The sequence below is a fragment of the Capricornis sumatraensis genome, chromosome 11, assembly GCF_032405125.1.
Source record: "Capricornis sumatraensis isolate serow.1 chromosome 11, serow.2, whole genome shotgun sequence".
Taxonomy (NCBI): Eukaryota; Metazoa; Chordata; class Mammalia; order Artiodactyla; family Bovidae; genus Capricornis; species Capricornis sumatraensis.
In genome coordinates, this window is record NC_091079.1 from 28,073,020 (window position 1) to 28,083,838 (window position 10,819).

Below are 10,819 nucleotides of genomic sequence, written 5' to 3' on the forward strand. Positions count from 1 at the left end.
CAACTCTTACTTGAATTTCAAGTTTGCTGGCTTGCCTTATAAATTCTGGACTTGTCAGCCCCCACAACTGCATAAGGTAATTCCTTAAAAGCTCTCTAGATAGATGGATATGTCTGTCTAAATATATCTACAGATATCATACCATATGTATTAATATGCCATATTGCTTCTGTTTCTGTGGAGAATCTTGACTAATACAGCAGGTGTTATAACCAGCATTTGATCAATAACCTTAGTAAAGTTTGATAACTTTCCCCAAGGACACAAAGGGTAGGTCAAACTCGGGTCTGTGTGATTTCACAGCCCTTTCTCTTGCCACCACTGATTGGTGCTGAGAAGGGTTATAGGGGAGAGACATGTACCTTGAAGATCAAATATTGCCTGAATCACTCTCTGGAAATTCTAACCCAGGAAAATGTTTTCCATGAGTCGAAAGATTAAGTGGAAAGAGTTATCTTTCAGGGACACCTGTGACCTTTACCTTTTTTTCCCCACATGATATGGCTTGTATAGTATTTTATTTATAATTTTTCAGAATTATTCAACCTCTTGCTTTACTTTTTTAAAAATTAAGGGTATAGTTACTTTACAATGCTGTGTTAGTTTCTGCAGTACAACAAAGTTAATCAGCCATACGTATATCTGCTCCCTCTTTGTGTATCTACATGTGTTTGTTTTTGTTTGGATCTTATATCTCAAATCTAGTCCCGCAAAGATTTGGTGTGAATGAGATGACAGAGAAATCATCTAATGCTGTCTGGTTTGCTTTAGGACCTCTGCTTGTAGAGGTTTCTTTAACTGCAGTCAGTTCACGCTGGAGCCTTCACTTTGTGCTAGATGTCTTATCTTAGTTACCTGTAATCCTTACCATAGTCCATTGTTGGGTTTCAATTGTTACAATAGGCAAATCCATGTAATTCCTAATGTGGTCCAGGGAGCCCTCCTTCTGCTTGTAACCATGCCATTGGCTATCTCTGACCTCCCAGCTTGCCTGCTTACCTGCCTCAGGCTGGCAAGGGACACGTGCCAGGAGTGAGGGACAGTCACATGATCCCACTAGTGGGGGTGGCTGGGAAATGCAGGGAAGCATTTGGATCTTTGGTGAGCTCTAGCAGACCCTGTGAGACCCTCATTTTAAAGAAGAGGCAGGTAAGTTGCAGAGAGAATGCATGATTTGCACACCCCACGTCTTTAAGTCTCCTATGTAAAATCTCCTGCCAAGTAAAATCTACTGTAGTTACTTCAGATCAACTCAAAACGATCTGCATGTGCTATAGTGGATGCCAACCATCTCCCCCTCCTCGCCAAAAGGAATCCCACTATTGCTCACACGATACAGCAGAGCAGACACCTGCTAAGCTGGCATACTTTGCCTCCATGCCACATTTCCCTACCAAGCCTTGATGAAGGTCTGATCACGTATTAAAAAATATCTATCCCGCAGTGATGGTTATATCCCCTCCATCTGTCCCATGCTGGGTAAAATCTGCTACAGCTGTAAGCGACACCTGCTAGAGAACCAGACGGGGTACCTCAGGGGTTGGGGGGTGCAATTTAGCAGGTGGATGCTAAGAGCTGGCAACCACTCTACCAAAATTTTCTACCATCCTTTTGTAGCCTTAAAGGAAAGAAAAACAAAGAAAATGCAAGGCAGGGTGAGAGATAAAGGCTGGTACACCAGTATTTTGATTTTCAATGCAAATACTTAATATTGGCGTGGTGAAGAGAGAGTGACCCGCCCATCACCCTAACCTGAATTGCATTAGCATATTTCTGTGTGGGTGAAACTGACATTCAGGCTGTAAATGATCTGCTGTGAGGGAGGTGGTAGAAGCTCTATGCCAGGGGCTCCCTTTTTCTCCACCCACCTTTTTTTTTCAGTGAAAGGAAAAATCAAGGACCACATTCTAGATCTTTCTACCTTCCCCATTTCATTTTTTCTTCCTCTGCTGAGTCACATCCTTTGAAAATCAGCAAAATAGTTAACAGCACGATATTCCTGCTCTGGAGTCAGGCTGGACCTGGGGCTGAGTTCTGACCGGGCCGCTTACCTGCTATGTCACTTTGGACAAGGTGTTTCATCTTTCTAAGGCTGAATTTCCTCATCCATAAAATAGGATAAAGTATTATTTAATTCCTAGTATTTGTATGAGAAGTAAATGATTCCATGCCAACAAGGCAGTTAAAATTTGACACAGAGCTTAAGTACATCTCAAGCTCTTCCAAAGTGGGATCTGCCATTGTTATCAACAGAAGTAGTAACATTAGTAGTGGGGGGTAACAGTTTTTCTGATTTCTGGGACCATGTGAGTTTTTCATTTACTAGATGAGATGGTATAACAATCGGGTGAGACCTGGGCTGAAGGTTGGCCAAGGACATGTCAATCTGGCTGAATAAATACTTCTTCCAATATTTAACACAAGGTGAAGTGATTATAGAGCCAATATGCCTTTAAACTTTTTTAATATTTATTTTTATTTATTTGACTGTGCTGGGTCTTAGTTGCAGCATTCAGGATCTAGTTCCCTGACCAGGGATCAGACCTGGCCCCACTTCTTTGGAAGCAAGAGTCTTAGCCACCAGGAAAGTCCCAACAGTTGGGTTTTGCGGTTAGACAGAGATAGGTTGGACTTGGCTGCTGTCATTTATGACCTGTGACATTGGGCCTATACTTCAGCTTCTCTGAACTGCAGTTGTAAAACAGATATGTTCACGTCTCATGGTTGCACAGTATAGGGGTCGGTGGTGGCGGTGGCATCACTTTAATGACAAAGAGGAGACAGAAGAGAAAATGAGCTTCTATCTTGGCATGAGAAGGGATTCACTTTAAAAATAACCAGCTAAATTTTCTTCATTTTATAAGCGCTTCATCCTCATTTCATTTAAATAAAAAAAGAGAACATTCAAATATGCAAAAGAGAAAAGGCAACCCGGGATTCCTCAACCCAAAGACAGCCACCGCCAACATCTTGGTGTTGAGCCAAGAAAACTGTCTTGATGGCAAGGTTGATGAGACATGGAAACAGGCCCCCCAGAGGGGAGGACTTTGGACATGGAAGCAGCCACCATCTGGGGTCAGTCGTGTGGCCATTGCCCTGAATGGAAGCAGGGAGCTCCAGCGACGACAGGCTCAGCCCCCCGCTGTGCTTTATTGTAAGGGCCACGCCATCAGCTGTCACCCCGCAGGAAAGTTATCTCTCCCCTCCCCCAACTTGGGGGCCAAGACGGCCACATAATGAAAGTGAGCTATGAAGACCCTTTATCAAAAGGGAAGCAGGAATAAACTAAAACCTAGTGTCCAGGACGCCACTGTGCCCTCATTCCCTTTCCCTCTCCCTGTTTTCAAATCTTAACCCCAGTGGCAGAGCTCCACACAGCTCTGGGCTCACGGTTTAATGGGTGAGGCAGACAAAGAGGCAGTGACATCATCAGCCTGCTGGGCAATAAGACGGAGGGGACTCCAGGTAGCCATGGGGCCCTGAAGAGGGTGGGGTGCTCCCACCTCCGCCTGCACCATAGAGTCTCCCAGGTGTCCTCTACACCCCCTGCACAGTGCTCAGTCCCACTGGCGTAAGTCCAGCATCTGTCATTCCTCATGAGCATAAGCTCCAGAAGTGCCGGGACCATTTCTTTCCCCAGTGCCCAGCCAGTGCGCCTAGGGAGGTGCTCAGTGAATACTGAACAGACAGCTGCTGTTGAAAGAACACGTGTCCCAGGGGTGTCTATAGTGGGCACCAGCTGTCTTGTTCTGTCTCTCATCTTCTATCATGTCATTTTTGTTCTTCTCCACCTGAGGTTCCATGTGTACATACTCAGTCATATCAGGCTCTTTGTGACCCTATGACCTGTAACCTGCCAGGTTCCTCTGTCCATGGGATTTCCCAGGCAAGAATACTGGAGTAGTTTTCCAATCCCCCCTCCATGGGATCTTTCCAACCCAGGGAACAAACCCACGTGTCCTGTGTGTTCTGCATTGGCAGATTCTTTACCACTGAACCACCTGGTAAGGCCAAGATTCCATGAGTCGTCATTACAGTCATTTGTTTGCTCTTATTTATGTTAATTGTGCTTTCCTGGTAAAACTGCATCTTTGGTTACATCCAAGGCGACATCTGTTAGGCATCTTTGCCCACACACTGAACATGACTTGAGAAAGACCATATAGCTAGGCCTTTCTTTAAATTCATGATCACAACCCTCAAAGTATGTTTGGTGGTGCCTGGCAATCACCATACCCCATCCAAGGCGACATCTGTTAGGCATCTTTGCCCACACACTGAACATGACTTGAGAAAGACCATACAGCTAGGCCTTTCTTTAAATTCATGATCACAACCCTCAAAGTGTGTTAGGTGGTGCCTGGCAATCACCATACCCCATCCTATGTACAGACTCTCCTACTCTATAGTTGACTATTTCATACCTTGTCCTTTCCCTCAAATCTTCAGGATATTTTTCTGAGTCTCATTCTTAGCTGATGTCCTTGCTTCCTATTTTGCTGAGAAAATAGAAACAATTATGAAGACACAACTAACCATATCTATCCACCTACCAGCATCTGTTCCCGTTCTCTTCCTTCCTGTTCCCTGGATGGAAAGTCCTTGCTGCTATCTAAGACCAACTCACTGCTCATGCACTGAAACCCACCCCCTCTTATCTATTCATAGAAAAGCCTCCAGGAATTTTTCTCCCTTCTGCAGTAGCAGCCTTGATTATGCTGTCATAACTCCTGCCTTAATTAAGCCTTTGATTGACTCCACACCCCTTAAAACTCTCTTCTTCCATTTCTCTGCTCCTAGTAGTAGAACGATTCCTTAGTAGATTTGTCTTCTGTACTTATTTGTCTCTAATTCACCTCCTCCAAGTCTTTCTTCAACTCAATCAAGATTCCACTCTAACCATCCATCACAGCATCCTCCTGTCAAAGCTGCAAGGACCTTCAATGTTGCTAAATCCGGTGTAAGTCTCATTTGACTTGACCTATAGCAGCATTGGAGAAGGAAATGGCAACCCACTCCAGTGTTCTTGCCTGGAGAATCCCAGGGACTGGGGAGCCTAGTGGGCTGTTGTCTCTGGGGTCGCACAGAGTTGGACACGACTGAAGCAACTTAGCAGCAGCAGCAGCATAGCAGCATTGGGAGAAGGCAATGGCATCCCACTCCAGTACTCTTGCCTGGAAAATCCCATGGACAGAGGAGCCTGGTAGGCTGCAGTCCATGGGGTCACTAAGAGTTGGACATGGCTGAGTGACTTCACTTTCACTTTTTACTTTCATGCATTGGAGAAGGAAATGGCAACCCACTCCAGTTATATGCTTGGAGAATCCCAGGGACGGGGGAACCTGGTGGGCTGCTGTCTATGGGGTTGCACAGAGTCGGACACGACTGAAGCAACGCAGCAGCAGCAGCAGCATAGCAGCATTGTGTGGATCACAATAAACTGTGGACAATTCTGAAAGAGATGGGAATACCAGACCACCTGAGCTGCCTCTTGAGAAACCTATGTGCAGGTCAGAAAGCAACAGTTAGAACTGGACATGGAACAACAGACTGGTTCCAAATAGGAAAAGGAATATGTCAAGGCTGTATATTGTCACTCTGCTTATTTAACTTCTGTGCAGAGTACATCATAAGAAATGCTGGGCTGGAGGAAGCACAAGCTGGAATCAAGATTGCTGGGAGAAATATCAATAACTTCAGATATGCAGATGACACTACTCTTATGGCAGAAAGTGAAGAGGAACTCAAAAGCCTCTTGATGAAAGTGAAAGTGGAGAGTGAAAAAGTTGGCTTAAAGCTCAACATTCAGAAAACGAAGATCATGGCATCTGGTTCCATCACTTCATGGCAAATAGATGGGGAAACAGTGGAAACAGTGTCAGACTTTATTTTTTTGGGCTCCAAAATCACTGCAGATGGTGATTACAGCCATGAAATTAAAAGACACTTACTCCTTGGAAGGAAAGTTATGACCAACCTAGACAGCATATTGAAAAGCAGGGACATTACTTTGCCAACAGAGGTCCATCTAGTCAAGGCTATGGTTTTTCCAGTGGTCATGTATGGATGTGAGAGTTGGACTGTGAAGAAAGCTGAGCACTGAAGAATTGATGCTTTTGAACTGTGGTGTTGGAGAAGGCTCTTGAGAGTCCCTTGGACTGCAAGGAGATCCAACCAGTTCATTCTAAAAGAGATCAGTCCTGGGTGTTCACTGGAAGGACTGATGCTGAAGCTGAAACTCCAATAATTTGGCCACCTCATGTGAAGAGTTGACTCACTGGAAAAGACTCTGATGCTGGGAGGGATTGAGGGCAGAAGAAGGAGATGACAGAGGATGAGATGGCTGGATGGCATCACTGACTCGATGAACGTGAGTCTGAGTGAACTCCGGGAGTTGGTGATGGACAGGGAGGCCTGGTGTGCTGCAATTCATGGGGTCGCGAAGAGTCGGACACGACTGAGTGACTGAACTGAACTGAACTGATAGCAGCATTTCACATAGTCGCTCCCTCCTTCTCAAAGCACGTTTCTTACTTGGCTTTACCTCCTACCTCACTGGTTTTGTCTCTCCCGTTGAGGCAGTCTGAGCACGGGGTGGAAGAGAATTTCCAGACAGAGCATTTCAGAAGGCAGTAAATTTATTAAGAGCAAAGAGAAGAGATAATGTGGGCACTGTGAGTACAGCAGGATGACACCTCCTGACAGGCCAGAGAGAGTTGACGCTTTTCATGGGTTAGTAGCCAATTTTTATAACCTCAAGACAAAGAAAATTTCTGCCAGAAAGTTGACATTAGGTAATCAGTTAGGGTGCTATAGGGTGACTACTGAGGCGGGCATTCTTGCCTAATTTGGGGTTAAGAAGCTGGCTGGTGATGATCAGGGGTCTTTTGGCAATGGTTACAAAGGGGCTTAGTCAGCTTCGGGGTGACATTGATTCTGGGCTCCACATCCTCCTTAGTACCAGGCCTTGCATCTGTGGCCTTGGGGCAGGACTCCACATCTCCTTTGCTAACTCTTCCACATACACCAACTTTCAAATTTTAGAGTATCTTCGGCTTTGTCCTTGGACCTCTTCTCTGTCTAAACTCCTTTCCAAAGTGTCTCATCCATGCATGCGAGTGTAAACACCTCTACAAACCGTGACCTCTCCAACTTGGTCTCCAGCTTGGACCTCTGCTTCACATTCACGTACTTGGCTGACCTCTCACAATTTCTGGCTGGATGTCTAACATATACCTCAACTTTAACATGAGCAAAGCAGAGTGTTTGAATCCTGCCTCCTCCAGATCTTCCCTATCCACTGACTTCACCATGTCAGTTCATGGCAATTCCATTTTTTGGCTTTCCTAATAAAAAATTGAACAGTTCTCCTTGACTCTTTCATTACTTTGCTGGGGTTGATGTAATGACGTGTCACAAACTGGGAGGCTTAAAGGACAGAAAAGTATCTTCTCAATTGTTCTGGAGGCTAGAAGTCCAAAATCAAAGTGTCAGTAGGGCAGGGAGGGAAGGATCTGATCCTAGCTTGTAGACAGCATTCTCATCCTTGGGTCTTCACGTGGTCTCTCTATGTGTCTATGTCCACCACATTTGGAATAAAAGCCTTGCAAGGTCCTACATGATTCTCAGCCTCCTTCCTGCCCCTTAGCCCTTGTTCTTTGCTCATCTGTTGCATCACGCCAGTCACCTTTCTCCATCCCTTTAGCAGGGCAGGGTTCTCGCCATCTGAGAGCTTGACCTCTTCTCTCTCCCTGGGAAAAGTCTTCCCTTAGTTCTTCACGTAACGGACTCCTTCTCATATTCAGGTCTCTTCCCGAATGTGACCTATGTGACTGCCCAAGTAGCCCTCCTCCAAACTCATTCCATCTTCCATGTTTCCTTCATAATCCGTATTATCATATCAAAATGTCTTATGTAGTCTTTGTTTACTTGCTTACTGTCTTCCCCTATGTGTATATAAGTTTCCAAATGGCCAAAACCTTTAAATCTCAGTCATCACTGTATCCCAAGCCCAAGGGACTGAGTACATGCTTATTAAAAGATAAATAAATAAATGAGTGAATGGGACCCTTTAATGCCCACCCAGATGAAAAAATTTTACACCAACTGCATCATATTCTTGAAACAATTATTTGAGTACACACAGGCACGCACATGCACACACACACAACACAAACTCACATTCAGGTAGGCAAGAGGAGACAGAGCAAATAAAAGATTATATTAAGATCAGAATTTGGAATAGACAGCGTCAGTCCTCTGTTCATATAACCGAAGCCTTTGAACATATACTTTTCTCTAAGTTGAAATGGGAGGTTATGAATTCTAGAAGATTTTGTGGGCAAGGCCTCTTTCTGCCTTAGGACAAATGGTGCTTGTGTGATAAGGAAGGTAAGATCATTTCCAGCAGCTGCCACCCAACTTGAAAAGGGTTGATTGATATGACAAAGTCTTTTCAAAGAACATACATCAAAGAAGATGATTGACAGTGAAGTAAACATTTTAGAACTAGAGTAATTAGGAATATATTAGCAATTAAAATAAACTTATTATCATTAGCAAAATTGGCAGTTACTTGCAGTTTCCCCAGGGGCCTCATTTCAAGTTCATCCTTGTAGATTATATTAAGGCAGGATTAATGTTTTTTGGGATGCAGTTTTAATTTTTGTGGATTTTGTTTTTTCATATCCCTGTCCATAGCTAATAGAGCTCAGTGGTTCTCAAATAAAGGTCTTATTGATCTTGGGGCTTCTATGAGCTGAACCCAGGTGTGCTAACACCAAACTGAACAAAGCTGCTATTTACCCAGTTCTTGGAGAAAATTAAATAAGTGGATACAATTTTTTATCTTCCTCTTTTATACAATCTTTTAGGCCTTCACCACTTGCTAGTGCATGTCTTCCAGAAGGTACTAGAAAATGACAGAATTCCTGAGCTTGAAGCAAATAAACAAACTAATCAAGAAAAAACCTTGGTCACCAGCCTTCTGAGATCAATGTATCTTCCTTCTATGGACATGTGTATTGATGGTTTGGACTCTTTGGATGGTAACAGAGGCAGGATTGAACCCTCTATCTTCTTTACCTTTTGGTTTCTGCTCATTATCCCAATTAGTGGAAAGGTATCTATTAGCATCATAACCATCAAAGTTGTATCAGTTAGGGTTCTTTGTTGAGAGTAATGAAAATTGACCCTGACAATAGAACAAAAGGGTAGTGTGGGTAATTCTGGCTTCTATATCAGGAAGCTGGCACCTGGAATTGCCCTCCAACAAGATCCAGAGAAATAAATATGGAGACAAAACAAATGTCCACTTTAAACATAAGGTGATGAGTGACAGTCATGGGCAAGATTCTACTCTGTGTTAGAGATGCTTTACTCAGAAGAATCTGGAAGAGTTAGTCTCCTGCTACTGAGGCTGGAGAGGGTCCAGAAACAACTAATGTCCATGGGGCATGGCAGGATGGCCTCATGCAAAATGAAGAAAATATTTTATTCTGTCTTTCAGACTCTGAGCTCACTTGTGACCTGCCACTAGTAAGACTGTGCTCTTCATGGCAATGACTAGCTGAGTCTGAACCCTTTCCCATGGGTGCTGTAGGATGTAATAGAAGGATTACCCAAACAGCTGTATACTCATCTGCTCTGACAGTGAAGGGTTTCAGTTTAATTAATGGGCTTTAAAGCACCCATCCATGTTTTATACTGCTTTCCTTTTCAGGTGAGAATTAATTATTGGTCTAGTTAAGCAGGAAGAGAACTCATAGGTGTGGAATTTTAGACTCTGGAGACCACCTAATGGGGCTGAGGAAGGTGGGCTGATCTGGGCACAGAGAGAGTGGACAGCACATAGTCTTGGAGTCTGGGGAGACTTGAGCTCTAGGTGTTTCAAACCCTACTTCTGGGAGTTTCCCACGGGCTGGGCCTCTAAGAGCAAACAGAATCAAATGCTGTTTTTTTGCCCAGGCTTCCCCGATGGCTCAGTGGTAAAGAATTTGCCTGCAATGCAGGAGATGAAAAGACACAGGTTCAGTCCCTGGGTCAGGAAGATCTCCTGGAAAAGGAAATCAGTATTCTTGCTTGGGAAATCCCATGGACAGAGGAGCCTGGCCGGCTACAGTCCATAGCGTTGCAAAGAGTCAGACGTGACTGAGCACATGAGCAACACAGACAGCCTATTGAATGGTCTCAGTTTGTATGAGATTAGTGCTCAAGGACACTGACACCTGCTTTAATGAGAAAAAAGCCTCAGAGGACTGAAGCTGCTCAAAGGATGTTGAGAAACCACTGAGTCCAGATTCCTGCCTAAATGAGGCATCTCCTTCTACAGAATTCTGCGCAGATCAATCAAACATATTCCAATCAAGTAATTGCAAACAACGAACTTCATTTATTTGGACATCATTCAACCATTCCAAAAACATGCAGTGGAAGGGGCCTGTCCACCCTTTGAATCTAGGTGTGTTTCCCCCTACTTTGACCAATAGAGTACAAGGGAAGAGACTCGTCCACGCCCCACAGCAGTCATGACCACCGTTTCAGTTGTTTCCTGCTGTATGAAAATTACTCTCAAAGTTATCTCATGATTTTGTTGGTGAGGAATTGGTGTAGAGATCAGCTGGGTGATTCTCCTGTACCATGTGGCATTGATAGAGATCAGCCACTCAGTTACAGTTAGAAATGGATGGGCTGATTTACAAGGTCCAAGACAGCATCATTCAGTATCTGCCACGTGAACAGGGAGAGCTGGAAGGCTGGCGGGGGTACCTATTCTTGGCTTCTCAAGCATGGCAGCCTTGGGGTAGTCAGACTTCTTATG